Genomic DNA, 23454 nt, shown 5'->3' with positions numbered 1-23454 from the left:
ATAATAATTCTAAGATATCTAAACTACCTAAACATTTCTTTCAGACAGCATTTTGCTGATGAGACTTGAGAGTTTCATTGGAGTCCAAAATAATGTTTAAAAAAATAAAAATTAAGGCTCTCAAGACCATGATATAAAAGAAAGGTTTACATATGCCAAAGTAGAATTATTAAAAACCTAAAGGCTCTTTTCACAAAGTCAGCTTTAAGCAATCTCATATAAATTTCCACATTTAGTTATGAGAATAACTACATACATGCATACCAGAGTAAATAATATGTGTTTTCACACATGCCCAAATAAAAGTTGTCTGTGAATGCTTTGGAAATTTGAGTCCACAATTCAAGTAGGCACAAAATGTGGACATACTTTGGCATAACTGGCCCCAGAGAAGTTCATTAATTACTTTTCCCCTAATTACCCTGCCTATTTAGCAAACAAATAAACATGATTTGTTTGACTGGAGCTAAAGCAACCTTATGACAACTTTCAGACTTTTACCTGATGCTGTTTCTCTCCTTTCTTATCATTTGGATTATGTGGTCTTTAAGTAAGATGGCAAAGCTTGTGCTTTGCTCCTGAAGAAGTTAAACCCCAGGAAAACCTACAAAGTATTGGATTCCAAGTGCATTAGTGTTAATGCTAAGGACTAAGTAAAGCACAGAACATGCTGAGCCCAATGAAAACACCAATTACCTCAACCAATAATTAAAGTAAAACAGTTTGTGGGAGTGAATAGAGCATTGTTGAAATCATAATGACAGTGAAGGAAAGTGGGAAAAAATCCTATCATAGAATGGTTTATCTCTTAAGTAAAGAGTCTGAGCTTCTTTGCATTTCTTGGGTTTCTGCTGATATCTGTGTTATAATCTAAACCCAAGATTCCTCATTGATTTCATCAACAACAGCCTATTTCATGACTGGTATTAACAACATTGCTGTGAGGCTGCTAGGTCAGAGCTCAAGGACTATGGAAAATTCCTTAATCAGACACTAAAAAAACAAAACCAGAAACAAGTACTTCCTCAGTGCTAAATTCCACTTACAGTTACATACATGTTGATTCTCCTGTAAGCCAGTAATGCAAAACATTACATAAGTTCACTTCTATGCTTTTAAGAAATGTCCATGATTTCCCTTCATTTTTCTACTTCACAGATTTAAGTCTGAGGTTATACAGTGTTATATTAATCAGATAACCTGATGGCTGCTTCAACTTTTGTTCTCTCTTTTCGTGCTTTTCTCCTATTAGCCATCTACTTGAATGCTGCTGGAGTATATCCTTTGAGTCAGGGCATGCCTTCAGCTTCTGTTCCCTAGGCTTGGCCTCCACTGCTCTAGAGGTTCGTTGTATTTACCTGGGACAGACAAACAGTGACCAAGACTTTCCATCTAATTTCTTTCCACTTGTTATTCTCCTTTTGCTTTTAACTCATCCCAAATCTCTACACTATGTCCTTAGTATGTGTTCTGTCATTTTATTCCTGCACTGTTCACCTTTCTTCAAATACAAGTGTAAATAATTCACTTTGGTTGGCAGCAAAGCAAGTAAATTTCTTTTCCATATTGCTATTCAGAGAGCTAATGTAGGACTTCACAGCAATCTCTTCCTTAGAAAAAAAAACCCAAGCCAACTATTCTTATAGTTTAATAACAGCTCAGTGCAGTCTAGAGATCCAATAGTCCTTGTGCCCAAAGGCATAGGTGCTATTCAAATGCACAATACAGGACAGATCTGTTCCAACAACAGACAATATATATTACGAAACAGATTTACCAGGGTGTCTTTAGCAAACACTGCAGACAACTGAATGTCTTTTTTTAGTATATTAGTAGAGAAACCTACCAGTAGCAGGTGAAATTTTGTTGCCACCAAGCATTAAGAAGCAGGGTTTGTCTAATCACAGTGCTCTCCATCAGTTTTTCTACAATGTTTATTGCTCCTACAATGGAAAGGATCAATAAATGAAAATGAGGCTGGTCCTGTTCTTGACTGCATCTGTATAAGCAGGGAGGAGAGATCTTTTTTTTTCTGAAGCCCCTGTATCTGTGTGACACGAGCACGACCTGCAGTTCAGTCTTTTGGGAATGTTTGACATAAGAAGTTAGCATAGAATTTGCATCAGGTTTTTTTTCCTTTAACTACAATTTGTGAAGGCTACTAACACTGTTAGGGGGAAATAATAATTTCATATGCAGAGGTGTATTTAAGAGCCTGAGTTTCCCCCTCTTTGTTTGATGCATTTCTGGATGCAGAATGTGAACTTGACTGACTTGAAATTATAGCTGGACCCCTGCACTGGAATGTCCTTCAGGCAGAAAAATCTGCCTTTTACAGCAGCCCACAGCCCTTCCCTCCAACTTATTTGATTTTAAACTATTGCTAAAAATCTAAAGAGAGCCCCCTTTTGGTTTAAACCCCTCTCAGGCATATATTGTGTTTCTGTCATAGGAGTGATTCTGAGAGGGACTAATTAAAAGTCCAATGAATGTGTGAGGGTTAAACTCACAGGCTCTGCTCATTAACAGTCGCTCACCTAAGAATATTTTGAGACCTCTTTTCTGTGATGGGAAAGGGAGGAATAAGACTAGACAACACTTAAGAGCTCACATTTTATTGCACAAACACACATTTCTGTTGCTTTACTAGGCCTGCAGTGATGACAATATCTAATTTAACGAGAATATTCCTCCCTTACCTCTGTGTTTCTTTTGGGAAAATAACAAAAGAAAACAAAAAAAAATCACTAATGAACACCCCTTCCCCCAAGAAATAAGGAAAATCAGAACCATTTTGTTAATTGTCTTTTTCCTGCTGTTTCCATGGCAATACTGGCTACTAGACTTCACTGCAGAGTGACAGTCCAACAATTCACACACTACACCCTTTCAGGCACAATGAATGGCTGTGAAAGAGGCAGAACAGGCACTATTCAGGAAACATGTGATATCTACTCAATGCACTACCTTTCATCCACATTTTCCAAATTGCAGCTAATTTAATTCCAAACAAATGGCTAAGGGGTACAAATGAGGATTAAAAGGAAAAGAACATCTTGAGCTCTAATGGGGACGGTTTGTGTGAAGAACAATATAGCACTTTCTTCTGATGCCAAGGCTGCCGAATTGAAAGATGCACTTTCCCTCTTCTTCTGAGGCCTTAATTTATACTCTACATCAATAGTGAAATAAACAGCGCAGATTTTTTTTTTTTAACAATTTAGGTAGATTTTGGCTTTCTCTTCAGAAACATTTTTGTTACAAGAAGATGTAATTTTGATTTTCTTCAAATTAAGAAGAAAACCTGTATTTTTTCAAGAAAGACAGCTTTCTTGACTAGGCCTCTCATTCAATCTGTCTCTGAAGTTATTGTTTTAAGTCTCATAGAAAAAGCCATGACAAATACTTTCAGGTCACCTTAAGAAGCAACAACGGACCTTTTGAGAATGTTAGTGCCCGGAAGGAAATTATTATTCACATTAGATTTAATGACAGTGAGACTTTTCTTCATGTGATTCTTTTTATTTTAACATGCAAAGTGTATTATTTTTGCTTAAAATGGATCAATGAAAATGTTGATTTTTGCCATATTCAGTTAAGCATGAGGCAAGATGCTTAAAAAACTTCCATATTTGGTTACTTGTAGTATGACATCATAAACACTGACAATGTCAGACATGCACTGAACCACATGCAGTTTATATTGAGAATGCAGATGGTGTAGAGGGAAATACAGCAAATTAGCAAAACAGCTTTAAAGACTGATTTTCGCCAAATTTCCCGCTTTTCTATTTTCAATCTTTAAAATTATTTAAACCAACAATCTGTGCAAAAATACTTCCTACTCAGAAGAAATATTCTTCATTGCAGCCATATTTTTGTCCCGTTGATGTTTTCAAAATAACCCTTTAGGTGTAATTACAATCAATATTAGTTTCTAACATAATTATTTATATTTCAGTTAAAAATACTTCAGCTTTTATGAAATTCTTACAGAGAGGTACTATACATGCCATTTTTTATCTGTCAGAAGCAGCATTTGATGTTGTATTGCCAAGAAACAAAGGGATAAAAAAAGCTGTTGAACACTTTTCAAGTTTTGTAATAAGTACATCTTGACTTGCAAATGTTTTCTATTATTAGATTCAAGTGAACATATTTAGAGTGTTGCTTACCTGTTATTGACAAATAAAATTTCCAAATGAGATCAACATTCCTTGCTTAGGCCTCAGACAGAGCTGTTCTGTGATGTACTTAATATGACACTGATCTGTCCTAATTTAAGAATATGAAGAAAAGCTGAAGGCTTTCAATGACTAAAATTGAATGCAAAGTAGTGTTTTCATACTTTTTCTTGTAGCAAGATAAGACTTTAACAGCAGTGTAGCACTTAAAAAATCTTGTTGAAGTAAATTCTTGATAAGTAGTGATAAACATTCAAACTAGTTGTTAATTTTATTTTTTATATGAAGGGACAGAACATTACTAGGAAATTCACTTAATTATGGGCAATGAAGTTGCATGAGCTTGGGTACCAAATAAATCTGTTCACAGATGTAAATGCTTTTAAAAAGTGTTAAGTCCTATAGATCTACACTGACACTAACGAGGTAGATTGAGTAATCACCTTTCAAAAGAAATCAATCAATAGTGTATCAAACTATCTTGGGTACTGTTGATTTGCTGGTTTTAACACAGGAAAGTTCTTCAGTAGTGTCATTTTGCTTTGCTTTGCAGCTCCAAAGATTCTTTGTCTTTTAAGGGGTGTTAACAAAGTTAGCCACCTACTATGGTTTATGAAACTTTACACTCCCACAAAGAGATGCTACATCTCTGATTTGCAGTCTGCACTGGGTTTGATTTATTATTATGCACTGTTCGAAATACCAGAGGGTAAGAGGAATAATTTTAGATTTCCATTCTTGTCTTAGTACAGTAAGATAAAATTTTGTATTGAAAAAGTATTGGAGTGGTACTATAGTCCTGTGCAAATATATGTTGTTTTCTACACCAGAAAACAACCTTGGTATGCCTTTTGAAGTCATTTTAGAGCACATAACCCAGATTTTAGTATGTGTATTTCTGAAAGAGGTAGAGATAGACATGCACATAAGAGATTACCAAGTCTGAGCCTAGAGGCTTCACTTCCTAACCCAGGTCTGGACAGATTCTTTTCTCTGAGTTTGTGAGAAATACATTCTAATGGAAGGCTGATGCTGACATAGTTAGACCTGGGAACAGTTGACTCTAGATTTCTCCTGGTATACCTTATCCAAGTCATCCGGGGATAACACTTCTTCATGGCTTCCCTTCCTCATCCACAAAGGTCTGGTGCCCACTGGATGGCATCCAGGACTCTGCTTAGATGTCTTCCCTGTGCAATCCCTTGGAAGGAGAATAATAAAGATATTTCATTCTGTTTCAACTCCTTTACAAAAGAAAATCCAAAACTTCACAGTAAAATTAAGACTAAATATTGCAGTCTCTTCACTGCTACCACCAGAACTCTACTCACAATGAAACACAAAAGATTCATCTTCATTCCCCTCAGAACTTGGTTCAGTCTTGCCCACAGTTAGCTATATCACCAAAGTTTAGGGGCTTTCAGTGAAAGATTGGCTGAGATTGTGGTGGAACCCGAAAGCGGATAAACATTATCAGGCTCTTGATCTTTTAGGGAAAACCCCCACACATTCCTGTATGGTATATGTTGCTTGGTTCAATAATATTAGAGTTTCATCATACATGAAGAAGTCTTTTCTTTTCCTCTTTTTGATTTCTGCTTGAAATTCCTGAGAAGGAGAGAACAGAAAAATTCAGAGCCATGTTTCTCTTTAGCAAACAGTATTTCAGTTAGTATCTCTCCAGAACAGCATTTTGATTTTCATAGTGAAAAAAAGAGAGGGGAAGGAAAAAAAAAAACCCAGCAAAAATAATAAACCAGGTAAGCAGCAAAGCTACTAAAAACAGCAGTGAAAATTAAAGCAATTGTCTGGAATTATATCAACAAATCCTCTATGCTTTTGCTAAATTTACATTAAAGTCATTGAAACACATTTACATGTCAATAAAACAGTGAACAGACAGAGATTTTCATGCCTCTAGCAAAGTGCTGTATTCCAAATTTAGCTCCGAATTCTTTAGCAGCTCCGACTTCAGTAAGTTTTACCAGACAATTTTGTTGCCTGACCCCAGGCCCTGGTTTCTGTTTTTCATTTCCACTATGGCTTATTTATTCTTGATAGAATGACAGATGTGCCGCCCTCTCCAGGCCACAGCTCTATCTGTGCTTGGATCAGCCTGCCAGGAATATCATTAGTGCAACCAACACATCCATTGGGGAGGTAACACCATTCCTGAGAGAGGTCCTGGCCAGTTGCACAGCTGATGGAAATCTGTGCTGTGGAGCAAGAAAGATTTGCAGCAGCTGAGACACTGACAGTGCCATTCCCAGCCATCCACTGACTCCAGTATCTCTTTCCAAATGGATATTCCCATACAGAATAGAAGTCTCCTGTCAGGTCATTCAGATGTGAGATTGTTTGTTGTTTCCCAGTCCTGGAGTATATTCTTCTCTTTTACAAAACAAGTCCTGTGACTCTTATGTTAAAATAAAGAGTTCTATATTTATTTCGAAATACAGAAACTTTTTTGTAAAGATGGCTCGTATGACAAGGAATGGTTTTATTTTTAGCTTATTTTTTATTAGTTATGCAACAAGAAAGACATATTGATAGAAAAATTATGCTTTTTTTCTTCCCTCTTCCACTTTAATTTGGGCATACATATGTAGATTTGGGGATCTTTCACTGCCAAACCCTCTATCACTCTCAGAGGGTTCTGTCTTGACTGACCTAAGCCTCATCCTGGTGCTAATGTGAAACAGATGAAAACTTTCTACTCTGAAGGGAAAAACAAAAAAAAAAAAAAAAAAGAGAGAAACAAGACAGAAGATATTGTCACTAGACACATATTTGTTGCTTGTAAAGTAGTTATATAGCTCCCTGGGCCCACTTTAAAACCAAGGCCAAGATCTGACCTCAGTGTTTTTCTCTGAGCAGATGCTTAGCTATGAATTCACTTGTCACTTAAGAAAGGAGCCCTTGATTTTTATTTTTTTTCCTTCTTCTACCCTCATAACAATTGTTCCTTTAAAACAGTTGCATCCACATTTTCTGTGTAAAGATTTTCCTCTAATGTCACTGGGAGCAACACGTCATGATGGAATGTATTTAAAGACTGATGCTATCATTTTCCAATAATTTGAATCATTTTTTTCCAGATTGATGAGCTTGTCTTTTCCAAGGGTACTTCCTCAAATGCTTTCAGCTTTGTGGTTAGGTATTTTGGTGTCCTCAGATCATGGCTTGAAGCCTGCTGTAAAATGCCAGGAGGAGGTGGAGAGAGGAGATGAGTGAAGGCCTGCACAGGACCCACGGCACATCTGTGCTGTACAGAACGTGTGAAGGCAGAGCTTCAGGGGCCACCATGCAGCAGAGGTTACCTTGTCAGAAACCTTGGCATGCCTCTCAGTCACCACATGGCATTTTTAGACCTTACTCATCAGCTTTTTACCCAATACAGTTGAGTAAAGCATTCACAGGAAAACAACAAACCTCTCACAGTTCCTCTGGTTTCAGGTTTCCTTATAAATTCAAAAATGAAGTGAAGTTCATTGCGATTTGCTAATGTTTGCTAATCTCTTGAGAAAAATAGACTGAGATTCAATGATTTGAAAGTGTGGGAAAGGAGTGGTTCTACTAAATGATATATGAATACTAGATCTGCCAATTCTAATTTTTCAATTTGGATTAGTCTGAAGTTTAATAATGCTTTGTTTATCACACAGACACTAAATAAAAAAGAGTACTTTATTGCCCTAAAGAAAGTTTATGGGATGTAAAGCAGTAGATGTTAAAAAAAAATTAAAATTAAATAAAAAAAAAGGAGAACCTCAACAGGATACTAAAATGCAAAATTTTTAAAATATATTTGTAAATGATTTGAAATGAAATTATCCAAAGTAATGAGTGGATCTCATAAAGCAATATGAGTATGGAATGGAAATGAAGGGATATTATCATGAAGAGAAATAAGAAGACTCAGATGTGACTTAAATATTGAATACATTAAACTTAATAAACATGGAGAGGTCTGGAATCAGCAGCAGAGACAAAACTGAGCCAAAGTGTCTGGTTAGTAATAATGAATATTTAATTTTTTGTACTAAAAGCCCTCTCAGAAAAGTTTCTATGAAAGCATGAGCATTTCTCATGCCATAGGAGAAGCAACTCTTTATTTATTGTATTAGACAAAGAAACTATTTCCAGTGTGAATGTATTCTTGAAAAACTTTTACATTTAAGATACAAGGACACTTCTTATAAACCCTTTATCTTGGTGAAATCTTATGATTGACTGCTATAAACATACTACATATTATACTGGAGACCCTTTTTCTAAACATCAGCAATGATCTCAGTCTTATTTATCAGAGCAGGAGGTACCGTAGTCTTCAGAATAAGAACTGCTTCTTATACTGGATTTTTATGGAGAATGTTGCTGTGGACAGGAGGTCTCTAATTGTCTAATTTAATTTTTTTCCAGCATTACCGCTTGGCTTGACTTAGGCTTTTAGAAAATACTGACAAAGTCACAGCAGCTGTATCAGGGACAGAGGCTGCAGCTTCCCTGGCTGATCTACACAGAAGGACCCCAGATAGATCCCCTGGCTCTAGAAGGACTGCCATGAGTGGCATTAATGGCATAAATGGCTCTGGATGGGCACATGTGCCAGTTCCATGAAACTGCTTGAAGATGCATGATCTTCATTCAACCAAAAAATTATAAGGGTCCAATAACATAATACAATCAATACAAGCAAGAGCAGTGATTTTGTAAGTTTTGTTGCTGATATGCTGGAAATGTTGGGATTCCTTGGCAATGAACTGTATGTTTAGATGAGGAGCAGGTTAACATATCCAGGCTAAATATCCCTCTGGGAAAAGTAGAGCTGCTTCAGTGTTTGGAGATATTTCCTAGAGAATACTGACTTGGACAATTTATCATCTCCAACTGGCTGGCTCTTACTGTTTTCATAAACTGCTAAGAGCTTTATGTTAAATAAGTCTTGTTTATGATCATATCCACAGGGGGATTAATGTAGTTAAGGGTTAATATAGTTAAGACACCTGAGGAATACAAAATTTGGCAAATATTTCAGCTTTAATAAAGAAGTAGGGTCATGTACACTGGATTGTTGTGCTGGCCAAATGTTCAAGTGTGTGGCAAATTTGACTTATTTTCCACCAAGCCATCATAATAAATCTTAGTTTTGGGGTTTTTGGGTTTTTTTCCCCCCCTCTACGTTGTTGTTAAACACAAAGTTTAGACATGCATTTCTGGCAGCACGCTGCCAGCCCGGCGCTCTGCTTTACTGTCTGCAGCAGAACGCATGAACGCCACCAGATGCTGCCAAACAAGCGGGATTTATCAATGTTTGTGTGATCGATTGTGTTTGCAGCGGGATTTATAAATGTTTGTGGGATCGGTTGTGTTTGCAGCGGGATTTATAAATGTTTATGGGATCGGTTGTGTTTGCAGCGAGATTTATAAATGTTTGTGTGATCGATTGTGTTTGCAGCGGGATTTATAAATGTTTGTGGGATCGGTTGTGTTTGCAGCGGGATTTATAAATGTTTATGGGATCAGTTGTGTTTGCAGCGGGATTTATCAATGTTTGTGTGATCGGTTGTGTTTGCAGTGGGATTTATAAATGTTTATGGGATCAGTTGTGTTTGCAGCGAGATTTATAAATGTTTGTGTGATCGGTTGTGTTTGCAGCGGGATTTATAAATGTTTATGGGATCGGTTGTGTTTGCAGCGAGATTTATAAATGTTTGTGGGATCGGTTGTGTTTGCCGTGAGATTTATCAATGTGTGATCGGTTGTGTTTGCAGCGGGATTTATCAATGTTTGTGGGATCGGTTGTGTTTGCAGCGGGATTTATCAATGTTTGTGGGATCGGTTGTGTTTGCAGCGGGATTTATCAATGTTTGTGGGATCGGTTGTGTTTGCAGCGGGATTTATCAATGTTTGTGGGATCGGTTGTGTTTGCAGCTCTGAGGGCCGGCAAGGCCGCGCTGCTCCCTCAGGCCGTCGGTGCCAGGCCGGGGATGCCGGGCCGGGAGCGGCGGCTCGAGAGCGACCCCGCGCGGCCGCACCCGGAACAGCCACAGGGCCCCGCGGGGGGACGCGGGGCCGAGCCCGCCCGGGGCTGAGCCCGCCCTGTCCCGAGCCGGGCTCCAGCAGGCAGATGGGGAAGCAGTCCCTGGCGTTTAATCGAGGATTCAGGGAAGCATCAACAATTCTTTTTCCATATGTGTTTTCACTTATGCGCTCATTTCACTCGCACACCGCCCCCGCCCCCTGTCCCAGCTGCGGCTTGCACCTAAAAAGGACACCTGACCCGCTCTCGGTTTCTATTTTATTATTTCTCCGCACCCCTCAAACTGTCAGAATAAAGAAATGCGGGTCGGGTTTTCGGCGTCAGGCCCCGCACAGCTGGGGAGCAGAGGTGGCTGTGCATCCCCCGGGCCAGCCCAGCTGTGTCCCCAGCTGTGTCCCCGGTCCCCACGCTGACCAGCGGAGCCGCTGTGCTGGCCACAGGCATCGGGGGCACCCATCCTGGCCACTCCGTCCTGTTTCCTCCAGACCTCTGATTTTCTATTTGCACACTGAGCAACCAAGGCTTTATGAGCCTCGAGTTCTTCCTCTGAGAGGTGTGTTAAAGCAATCAGAGAACTTGAGCTGAAACAGGGTTTAAACTTTTTTGTAGTACTTTCAAGTATTGTAGCCGCTCAAAGTATTACTGAAATAGACAGAAAAAATCACTAAAAAGTAATGTTCACATGCTCCTTGGCTTATTCTTCTGGAGACTGTGACTTCTGATATGTAAAAAAAGGGAACAGCTCTAGCTGACCAGGCTATGCTTTAGTGTCCACCTTTGCAGCATTACCAGTGTCACATTTGCTGTATGAGCATCATTGCCATCAGCTGTGTCTCAGAAAAAAAGCTTTGTTGTCTTCATCACTTTTTGCAAGACAGCACAATAAGCCACACACTGCTCGATTCCTCAACAGGAACAAGTTGTAAAAGTTTATTGCTGCAGTAAAAATAAGCATAAATCAGCAGACTGGCTTGATTTTACTGTTTTATACTGAAAATTATCTTGAAAGCCTCTGTCTCTGTTGTTTCTGTGTCCATGGGAAACTTGCCAAATATTATACCGAGTCTCCCACTATCATTTGCATACATTAAAAAATATAAGACTCCTTCACTATGGAATGGAAACTGTGCCCACATATAGCTCAAAGCTGGCTTGAGAGCAAGGATTTGGTACATTCTTATCTTCTTTAACAGTTACCCTAGAAGTTAATGTTCTTCTTGAACTGAAAAAGGTTTTTTGCATAAACATCTACTGTTTGAGAAACTTGCTGTTTAAATACTGAAAGCCAAATGATGACTTTGGTGTTCCACTGAAAATTTTACAACTGTAAAAGAATAGTTTTTTCTTTTCATTTCTTTGAAAAAATGTCAAAAACCTCCTCATCTGAACATTTTCTGACTCTCTATATGGAAACCATGGTTGCTGCCTTTCAGTGTTGAATGATATGTTGTGTATAAAATCAGTTCTAATTTATTCTAAGCCTTCTGAGTTATGTGCAAGGAAAAGACAGAAGTTTTCTGTTGGTTTAAGCAATGAGGTGCTTAGGTGATTTATTAAGCGAACTCGTATGTATTGCTGCTAACTCTTCTGGTTTTGTCATGAGTTTATAGTGTTTCTCTTAAGCAATCATTTCTTGGAACTGTGTAGTTTCATGATCCTCCTCGCCTTTTTAAACAAGAATCTATTATGTTTTAGACATCACGCAAGTATAAATTGTTTGTGAATATAAAGTAAATTTATTTCTAAGGCTGAAAAAACCTAACCAAAAAGAGTAATGAAATATAATTCATATTTATTTTAACCAGTCTGTATTCAAACTTATTTTAGGATTTTACTGGAACTTATTCTTAGTTTTCAGCTGTTTCAGTATTGTCATTTTTATTTAGAAAAAATAAATAGTAAAAAGTACTCACTCTCAAGTTTTAAATTAACTCTAAATAATTTTGAATAAAGTAAGTGCATATAATTTAATTTTATTTTAAGACAAAAAGCGCCAATGTGAACACTAGCCCTTCTGGAAACATGGACTATCATTCCCCTCTGCCCCAGTCTTAAAAAAACCCCAATTCAACAAGAGACAAAACTATGCAAATCACTGGCTCTGGGGACAAAGTTGCAGAATAAAAATGTAATTCAAAACAATATTTTTTTTAAATATGTGTCAGTCTTGAAAAAGATAGGAATGCTTACTTCTCTTCCACAGCTCATCAATGTAAATCAGTAAATATACTTCAACTTTTCATTGATGAAGTATTTGTGCAAGAGAAGAAAAATAACACAATTCATTGGTAATGTAGAGCATGGAATTACTGTGGGAGGTTTTTAATTGAAGGCAAGTATGATTGCTAAACCTGGACTTAAAGCTTTGTAAGAGTGGTTTTGGTGAGACTGGAAAACTTAGATTTTCACTCTCCCCATAACTGAGAATGGCTACAGCTCCTTTGTGTTGGTGAGCACCATCGGTCAGCTCCACAGTCACTGGTTTTTTTATTATTTTCTCTGTGCTAGAAATACCAAGTCTTTCCATTGCCAGAGAAAAATATAAATATTTTTTGGTAAAATAATTTTAGACACATTTTTCCTACTGGCAAAAACAGCTCTGAAACTGTTTGGAAGCTAAAGCTAAACAGAAGAGTAAACCTTTAGTGAATTTGATCTGCTGCTGTTATATTTGTGTAGTCACCCAAAGAGTGACCTGTGAATGGTCTTATGCCAACAAATAATCCCAAACATACAAAACCAAAATATTCTTACATATTTTGGCAAAACCCCTGTATGTCACAGGATGTGGCACTACAGAAACCTTTAGGTGCTGCCCCATTAAATGACTGGTTAAGTACCTGGCATAGATTTTACAACACTTCATATAGCCCCATGAAAGACATAAGATGTCCAATTAGTCCTTCATATCAGAATTTAGGTTGGATTTCATACTGTGACTTCCTGGTCAGAAACAAAACCAAGGCAACCTCTCCATCTGAACCACATACAAGACTGAAAAATAAAAGCAGCAGTTCTGGGTGGATGTGTTAGAGTTCTAAGACACATTGTTGGGGTTGGCAATGATTTGGCAGGCCCAAATGTCTGGAAAGGAGTAATTAACATATGGGATATTCTACTTCCAGAAGATAAGGCCAAAATAATTTTCCGCTTAAAAAAAAAATTCTCAAAGGAAATCTTATTCAAAGGAAATATTATTCAAAGGAAGCCTTCTTAGATCTTGATTCCTATACCTAAAAATGCATAAGAATAACACAATGCCTGCCATCAGGGCAGAAACTCAATCTTATTAGGTGAATGTCCACCCTTAGGGATTATTGTAAATCAAAAAAGGATTAATAATTTCCATAGCTGCTCTCCCAGTTCTGTGAGTCACAAACTTTGAAGATGTTTATGTTCCCCTGACCAGGTCATGAATAACTTTCTTCTGCTGCTGTGTTAATAGGTGAATTATCACACTCTGAGTAACAATCCAAAGTAATAAAATTGTACTAATCCCTGCCCTGAATAATGAAAACTGGTTTCAAATGAAAATTGCTACCAGAATAAAGACCCCAAAACGATATCCTAACAAACACTCTTTATTTAATTTCTTATGGTTTTAAAACTATAGGTATTTTAGTCTTATGATGGGTCTTGTGTGCAGCTCTAAATTTCACTCTAATAGTAATTTACCCTTTAGTCTCCCATTGCCAGGAAACTTAGTGTTGTAGTCTTACTGGCTGACTGACTGAACTGGCCTTTTCTGAACTGTAAGCATGACTAATTATTAGGAAAGTAGAGTGCAGAAACAGAATTTAAGAGATTTATAATATTTGGAAAACACATTTCCTATAATAACAACAGGGTTGGTTTTGCATTCATGGCCATATGAGGCAGAGAACCATTAGGGAAAAAAAAAAAAGAAAGGAAAAAAAGAGCAGTGTTTACTGGAAGAGCTGAATGCCTAAAAAAAATCACTAAGGTTAGCAATCATGCAACTTCAGTATTTAGTCATATGAGTGTGTGCTAACTGAGGTACTCCTAGCCAGAGGACATAAAAATGCTTTCTCAAACTGCTATGTGCAATTTTAACTAATCAGGCCAGTAATACAGATGGGCAAACCTCAAAAGGTTCAGAGTATGGACACTGTTCCAGTAAGAACACATGCACATTTGAGTGATTATCTCCTTTCGTGTTTGCAAAATTGGACTGGAATCCTGACAAAAGTGAGCTTTTTTCTCCAGGGATAATTCAGCACTTTTAGTCATGACTGCAAAGCAAGCTGTCTTCTCTTGGGGTAATTCAGCACTTCCAGACTGGAAATGCAGACATGCAACTAAACCAGAAAGGACATATACATGCAGAAAAAAATTTCTTTCCTTCTGAAAAAGATTGGTTATGTATCTTTTTAATTCCCTTATCTCTAGTCTAGCAGCATAAATACTGTGGAAAATTAAAAGATGTAGCCTACAACTTGCATTTTCCAAAACAACATTTAAAGTACATATATACAAGCATGTGCATTAGGAAAAACAGAAATAAAAACAGGCTTTGGGATGAAGAGAAAATAATTAAGTTTCATATCTTTTTCAGGTGATCTCCTAATGTTTGAATATTTGATACCTGAAGTTACATGAATTATCAAGACCAGGAGACTCCTAAATATACCTATATCAGGAGACCTTTATCCATTAAGAAAGAAAAGCTATTTTCCAAGTTTTTTGATCCAAACTGACAATAATAAATGATTGTGTTAATTGTATGCTGAATGATTTAGACTACCATATAAATTTCACTTTAGCTGAAGCCAAAAATTCTAGGTAAAAAAAGTAGTATTGTGGTTTTATAAAAAGAGAGAAAGAGAGAGGAAATGCTGTACAGATACAGATATTCACAAACCCAACGTGAACATAAATATTATGGAAAAGCATCACCAGGTAGACACTGAACCACATTTGATCAAAACTCAGGCAATACATTACTGAGAGTCTTGTATTCAGGGACTTTTCTCTATGGAAAAAAGGAAGCAGTTCTGAATACTCAGTTGTTTAAAAAATATTTTATTTGTTTCACAAAAAGCAGTGAAAAATAATGTTTGATACCAGTTCCACAGAAATCTGTAAGATCCAAGATGTTCACCTAATTGTAGACATTTAGCTAAGTCAGGAAATTCAGGTTCAAGACTTGCCAGAATCCCTGTGTCCATGGTAAAATAAAGGAAAGTGAATTGAATTGAAACTGAACTGTACAGGCACTTCCCTTTCTAGGTAATTTGAAAGGAAGTGTTCTCATATGTTAAATAATCAACTGTAATTGCTTATGACTATAATGTTTATGCTGTTTGAATGTATGCTGACATATTTGTATCTGGTTGTATAAACCTATCCTCAAAGGAAATTTGGTGTTCCTGCTTTGGAACTAAACACATGTAAACTGCTCCAGTCGACATGGGTGCTTTATTTCTGTCTCCTTCTGTGAGATATGGGTGATTCAGAAGGAGTGCTTAGGAAAAATGCATCCACAACATAAAAAATATGTCAGCTTGTGACCTCAGTGATGCCTGCCTCTATATAATTTTGAGACCATTACACTCAAACTGCAAATACAATAAGGTGGGACAGATGATTTGGAGGAAGTTTCAAAAAAAAAATCGAACAAAGCAGCAAAGCCAGAACAATGTCTTTTGTGGTTAAAGCTTGAAAAATATTTTTAGGATACTGGTGTTTTATGAGGACTTGAGGACAAATGGCTCATGCCTGATACAAAACAGGCTGGGAGTCTGGTAGATGTAAAAATCAAAATGGGGGGATGGAAACAAAGCAGCACACCAGGAAAATGATCTTTGCAAAGTCATCCTGGATTGGTATTCAGAATAGCCTGAGTGTGATTGTCTGAGGGAAAACTCTGAGGTAACTGAGAAGGGAAAGAGTGAGAGTCTGGGTGGAAATGAAAGTATATGAAATGCTGAATCTTTGAGAAGTTATTTAGAAACACATCTTTGAGAATTAAGCATACCCTGGTGAAAGGATCTAGTGGAAAACCTACTGGAGAATTTTCCCAGACTGCAGCGACTTGCAGGATGGCTCACTCCCGTTTAGGATAATCAAGCAGAAGTTAGTCCAAGTCAGGGCTTGGAGGAGCACATTTTTAGCTCTGCTGTGCCTGAGTTCACAGCTAAAGAGCTGTGAGGAGGCATCAGAGACAGTCTGAGACTGCCCTGACAGGAGCAGTCCAAACCAGAGACGTGTCTCTACAGATCGTCAGCAGAGATGGAAATCCAATTTAGGTATGAAATCGTGCAAGGAGGTGTGAAGCATGCAAAGGAGTCCAGAAGCAGAGCCCTGTGCAGCAGTTTGTAGTGAAAGGTGAAGGGAGGAAGGAAAGCATTCAAGGTTCACATAGTGAGAACCATTTGAATCATAGATGGAGACACTGGGGAGATTGACATTAAGGATATTACTATCCAACACGGCTTTTGGAAGAAGAACTTGTGTCAAAGACACCAAAGTCTTAATGAAAGTCTGAATTCAGCATCAGTTGTGTGGTTTGGATATGAAAACTTGGTCAGTTTGGGAAAAAATGATGCAGTGGAATATAGAAAGAACAGGAATTGGGTTACTGTGAATTTCCTCTGGCAGGAAGAGATGAAGAAAGGAACAGTAAGGGAGGAAAGAGGGACAGAAAGATTTTTGGCAGTGGAAGGTTTTTGAGCTTATTTGTAATGTAAAGTTGAAGTCACAGAGGTAAGGAGGCCTCCCTGGAGCTTGGAGGGAGCCACTCTTCTTTCATCTAAGGGACAAAGAAGAAAGTGAACTGGTCACCAGCAATGAGGCAGATGCTGAGACAGAGGGAGCTTTTTGATGTCTGTATAGGAAAGATACTAAAAAAAATATTGCTTTTTCTGTGATAGTTCTGTGAAAAGAAAAACTAAAAATGTACATAGAAAATAAACACATCTCAAAAAGAATCTCCAAAATAAGATACACAGGTCTGGGGAGAAATTTGAAAATGGCAGATGGGTTGGTAAGTTATACACACTTCTCAGTGGTACATCACTGCATGCTTACCTGATGCCAGCCTGGACGACCTGGATGCTTATTTAGTGTCTGGATGTGCCTCCCATTCAGAGCCTGAAATTTGTAAAAAATGCTTGGGGAACAATTTTCAAAAACAACTCTGTCAAATCTGTGAATGCTATATATATAAAAAAAAAAAAGAAAAGTAGGTTTCTGATGGCTTGAAAAATGTATGAAAAAGAAACCAACTCTACAGCTGCTTCTTATTAACACTATCTTCAGGAGTTTTTATAAGCTGTAAAATAGAACATGCCAACATTGTCAGTTATAATTAGGCTTCTATTTCAAGATTCCTTTAAAAAAATAGACACAAAATTTCTACACCAAAGGTGAATAATAGGCTTTTTATAAGTCTTTCTGACATAAAATGATGTTGAGGTTTAAGGGCAAACTATTTTAAGGACCAAAAGAACTCGTGGACTCTTCTAAAGTTCAGTGTCATGGCTATTATTTAAAATATCACATAAACCAGCATTTCTTACTGTAAATTAACATGGATGACATAAAGTTCATGAAATTACAAGAAATTACATCAATGAAGGTCTTGGGCTTTTACCTGTACTATTCCTTCATTCCTAGCTTTGTTTCAAGGAGAAAAGGATTCTCTACTCTAAGGTAAGATGTGTCTTCTGTACATTTCAAGGGCATTTTCTTCTTTTCAAGCATCTGTTTCTTTTAGAAGGGTGAATTTTACCTTGGAATTCCATGGGGAAATAAAATTTATCTTTAACCAAAGGCTCATTACTCGTGCATATTATTAGGTACATACAAAATGTAAAATTTTCTTGGCTCACCTCACATACTAATTTCAAGACAAAGTTCAGCCTCTACAGAAGCATTTTTATCCTGTAGTTTTAAACTTCAAATTTTATAGTTTTCATCTGGCAGGAGCTTAACTGAAATTGAATTTTGAAATTCCCACAGATCTCATCACAAGAAACTAATTTTGTTCTGAACAAGAAATAAATTAAGAATAATCACTACTGTAAGACTTGCACTGATGTCACCCAGTTCCATTATGAACCTTTAATTTCTAATTCAAAATTCTCAAATCCAAAGACTGACCTTTTTAAAGCTTCCAAATACAGCCAGAGCTACTTTCTAAGGTCTTCCTTACATCTTCTTATTCTTTAGACTTTTAAAATAAATAATGCCTATTTCCTAAAAAAAAAAAAAAAAAAAAAAAAAAAGATCGATAATCCACACTACGCACCTCCTAGAACCAAAACATGATACTTTTCAATTGGGGTAAAAAAGCATCTTTATAATTCAGACATGAATCCCAGATGTAGGAAGCAAACATAAATTTTACCTAAAGTTCTCTTTTGCTACTTCTGTTACCCATAAGTTGCCTAGATGTACATGTGTATATTTAGGCAGAGAAAAAGATAGAAACCAAGGGACTTAAATGATCTGCATGATTCTGTATTTCCAAAATTAAATTTCCTTCACATATTTTTAAGTCACAATAGGCACAAGAAGTATCTAGATATGCTGGCAACTGATAGAGTGAAGAGAACTTTATTTTTTGTGTGCTGTATACTGGTTTTAGCCTAAACTATTGAAGAGAACAAATGAGTTCTCTTCAATAAAACACCACAGGCAGTGTGGGAAGTAAAGGCAGTTCCTGATTTTAACAGAGAATTCCCTTGCAAACTCACTATTTTCCTGTGTTCTTGTAAGCCATATGTTACATGAGATGATTCCTGTCCAGAGCATATGTTTTAAAATGAGACCATTTTAGAATGTCAGACATGGCCTATGGCTACAGACCACACATATATCAAAATTAGGTAATTCACTGCTGATATCTAGTAACAAAATTGGGAGCCCTCCCCCCCACTTTTTATATCTTTAGTCAGTCACACGTCAGGAATGTATTGTTTTCATTTAACTTTTTCTCTTTTGGAAAGAGGAAAAGATAAGGCCAGATTACGCTCTGGGAGCAGTCTATTTATTGCAGCAGACACCAGATTTAAATCAATATGCCCCACTATAGATCTGATTCCCAGGCTTGCATTTTATAGGAAAAAAAAAATCATTTGAATTACTATAGAGCTTTGGGGGTTGAGCTGGATCCACCTTTCTCAGGCCATGCTTCCCCAGCTGGGCACTGTCAGATTCAAGATTTCAGTAGAACTAATTAGCTCAATCACAGCATGAATTAATGCAACTGGATGGGCTTCAAACTGAAGCTACCTTCCACCCATCTGTCTCAAAGAATGGGCAGAGGACTGAGCTCTGCTTGTGCGCTGCCTTGCCTTAAGCCTCCAGCACAGGTTTGCCTCCAGCTTCACACTGCAATTCATAGTGTGAAACTAAAAGTGAGAAAATCTAAGTTATCTAAGTTATCTAAAATCTAAGGCTACAAAGATATAAAAGTAACTTGGTGTTGCTTAGGTGCACTTGCCATCCAATACACCACTTACACCACTTCCCACTCTTTGTTTTAGATTAATTGAAACTACAAACTTTGGTATTTCTCATAACTGCATTGCACAGCCAGTGCCTATTTCTGTGCATAATTTTCAAAGTCTACATTTGCTATGAAGTGAGAGACGGAACAGGTTTATTGCAAGCAGACGACAACTGTAATGACTTGCCTTGAGCTAGAGAAAAATTTCAGTGCATGTTAATGCATTAATTTGAGTGGCTGGGACTAAAGCTAAAACAAGTATTTGCAACTGTACTAATGACTGGATAGCAGTTCTTCACTGAACTAATTATACTGCCAGGGGCTTTAGTCTCAGGAGGGTCAAACAGAAGTTGTAAACACAACTGAAACGAGGAGCATAATCAGCTGCTGCTGTGGAAGAGAAGGAAAATCAAGAATTTGATTCTGCTGGCTCTTAGACTTAGAATTTTAGCTCTCTTGATTACCTCAGGCTCTTTTTCATGCCCCTGGGAATATGTCATGGAAATAGAGCAAGGAGGAGGGGAGCAAGGGCAAAACAGGCAATCTGACCTCCATCTAGGTCTGTAAGAGCCCCCCCACAATGTGAGTCTGGGCAGGGCTGGCCATGCTGGGAATGTGCTGACTCCATCCAGTGTCCCTGGCCAATGTAATGGGGATCTCTGATATTCCCTTCACATTTGTCAAGGTCTCCAGGATAAGAGATCAGTAACTTCCTTCCCACAAGGAGTACAATGGTCTCTGAACAACAGCTGCATTCATAAGTGGAAGTTATTTGAGATTTAATTGAGATTTTTAAAATTCTCTGGAGTCTTAAATCCATTAACACAGCTTACGCTGAAAAGTAATTGACAGCACTTTGTCTGAAAGCGCCAGTCAGGCTCTTCTCCTCCTTCTCCTCCTCCTCCTCTTCCTCCTTGCTCAGGGCCCCATCTCAGTGCAAACAGCAACACTTGCCATGGTTTGTGGTCCCACAAAGAGCGGCGAGTGTGTCACACAAATGGCCCTGCTGCTGCAAGAGGCGACTGCTGCAGCTGCACAGCGCTGACCACAGCTCCACCAGAGGGGTTTTGTTTCCCATCCTCCTCCTTCCCTTCCATGAGTAGCTGGGCTGCAATCTGAGACAAATAGTTGCACTGTGTCTGCTCGCTGCATGAGCCGAGGTGAGCTGGGGAATGGTGGCTGCCAGGTTCCAGATTGATGGCGTGTCGAAACCCCAGAGCAAGATATGTTGGCAGCAAAGTGATCCTCCATGGGGAATCCAGCATAATATGCTTTCCAGATTTCTGGGCCAGCTTCCAGCTTCTCACTCCTATGTAAGCAACAACTATCCCTCATGAGGGAGAAGAAGGGCCCTTGCACTTGCTGCTGCTGATTGCCCTAATAAATGTGTTTAACATATGTATGTTTATAAAGCAGCCATAGGGAAGCAATTTGACTACCTCTTTCCACATATATCTTCCTTCTGCCTGCCTGAGGGCTGGCATGATGCCAGCCTGAAGACAATGCAGTATAAACTTGACAGCCATCTATTCATGCATATGGTCAGACAGAACACTGTTCCTTTGAGATTACTCCTCCTATGCTAAGCATGCTGCCAAAGGAAATTACAATACACTTTCCATTTTATGATGCAGATAATCAATGTTATAATATTCACGTTATCCCTGAATATTGGATTTTTTTTATTCTTGAGAAAAACTGAGCTTTTGTGACTGTTTTGAACCCTGTAGGTCTGAACCAGTTCCCCTGACTGCCATGCAAGACCTCAAAAGGCTCACTCCATAGTTACATTTCTCAGGATACTTTGTCTTGGGTATTGCTATGTTCAACCAAATTTAAATTTCTCTGTCTTTTAAGCAGCTTTTCCCAAGGCTAATTGAAGCTTCTCTTCAAACTCTCCATCAATTTCACCAAGTCAGGACAACTGCCTGCACTTGGTTTTGGCCTCTGAATAATTACTTGGTGAAATATTAAAAAAAACCAACTAAACAAAGTATATATCTTAAATTAGGGGAAAGTGAATTAGTTGCCTTGAAACTGGCAGATAATAGTTTTTTGTAGGTGTTTAGGGTGCTCTAAATAAGGAATTTAGGCATACCCTAACCATAGTGATTAAAATGTTCAGCCTGTGCTACAGTCACCATAGAGGTACAAACATCTCCAAAACCTCAATCATACCTCTATAGATACAAGTCTAAAATAGATAGGATGAAATATCTTCTGGGAAGAATTTTTTTCCATTGACTCTGGAACAACACTAGAGTCCTGTATTTTTGACAAATAAAATTGAGATTAATTCAACCCTAGAGCTGTACTAAATTTATAAGAGTTGCCTAAATTAAGCAGATCCTGGTAAGTCCTACCTCCAAAGAATCTTTCCATTATTCACTTTAGGAGCTCTTGGGATTACCCTACAGGTAGCCCCAGGGTTGAGTAATGAGGCAGCATTTTAAGAAATCAGTCTAAGATGAGCCTCCTTCTTTAAGGAATTACTTGCTTAAGCCTGCTTGCCACTATTACATCAATTTATCATAATTCATTAAAGCAGTGATGGCATTGTATTGGAAAACAGCCCTACCAAGTATGTCACTGGGAGATGTGACTGGAAAATAAAGAATAAATACCAAAATCAGAGCTGGAAACTTGATCTTGGTTCATATTATGTGCACACTGAGAGACTTGTGGACTTCCTTAGCCAGGCAAAGGTGACAACAAGAACAAAGGTGACAACAAGAACACTTTAAAAACACCTACAAGTATGGAATAGCTTTTTTCCTTCTGATCCAGGAGTTAAATCCTGAGCCTATCTCATGAGTTGATACTGTGCTGTACTCAAGGCCAGCTGTACTGTATGTGAACTAAGACACTGCTTTCTTTAAATTGTGTTTAAGGGAAAGGAATCTGCAAGGTAAGATCTGGTATGTCTCTCCAGGTAGGCAAGATACCAGTATCAGCAAAAGGTACTCAGACTGCAGTCAGAGGGAGCTGTCAATGTGCTCTGAGATATGACTGGCCACCTGGATTTACCCAAGAAGCACTTACAGTACTTTTCTCTCTTTCTCTGCCTTCTGGTTCCATGTATGTTTTCATGAAGTCTTGCATTCAATATATAAAAATTTATATATATAAATATACACACACATATATATTTACATGTATATGTGTGTGTGTGTGTACATATATCTATACATCTATATATTTATATATATATATATATATATATATATATATATACACACATATATATATACATTTTTTTTTAATCCTAGTTTTCAGGTTAAATTTAAAGTTATTGCCTTTCTCTTCAGCATACCTGGGAGTGAAGAAGTTCCTACAGAACAGCTGATTGACCTTTGTAATACTTAGGAAAACAATATTTAGTGAAATGAGGAAGCTGTAATAGGTTGGATATTCAGCTCTATTCTGTTGTTCAAATCCCTACAGAGAGCATGGACAAGAATATGAAAGATGCTTAAATATTGGCTTCCTCCTTGGTCAGTTAATACTAAAGTCTGGAAATTGTCCTATCACTTTCCATGCTACATGACAAATGTTATGGGGATGTTAACACAAACGACAAGTCATGAAAAAATGAGAACATACACATAGGAATTATTTTAAATGTTCTTGCTATTTTTGGAAAGAAAGGTATTGTCTTGAGTGAGTGGGTTCACAAATAAATATTTACAAGTTTTAAATTTAATAACAATTTTTAGGCATTTCTTTTGCTCTTTAGAAAAAGAGACAATTTA

General features: G+C 37.7%; 1 long non-coding RNA gene across 2 annotated transcripts in view; it reads left to right on the top strand.

Moving 5' to 3' along the window:
* Nucleotides 1-23454, top strand: part of LOC139590843 (uncharacterized) — a 93587-nt gene that overhangs the window by 7612 nt on the left and 62521 nt on the right. The window lies entirely within an intron of this gene.

Source organism: Agelaius tricolor, unplaced genomic scaffold (genome assembly GCF_023055355.1).
Source record: "Agelaius tricolor isolate 1412-34295 unplaced genomic scaffold, bAgeTri1.0.p SCAF_6, whole genome shotgun sequence".
NCBI lineage: Eukaryota > Metazoa > Chordata > Aves > Passeriformes > Icteridae > Agelaius > Agelaius tricolor.
Note: the sequence above shows the minus strand (reverse complement) of the source record. Positions and strands in the feature narration are given on the sequence as shown.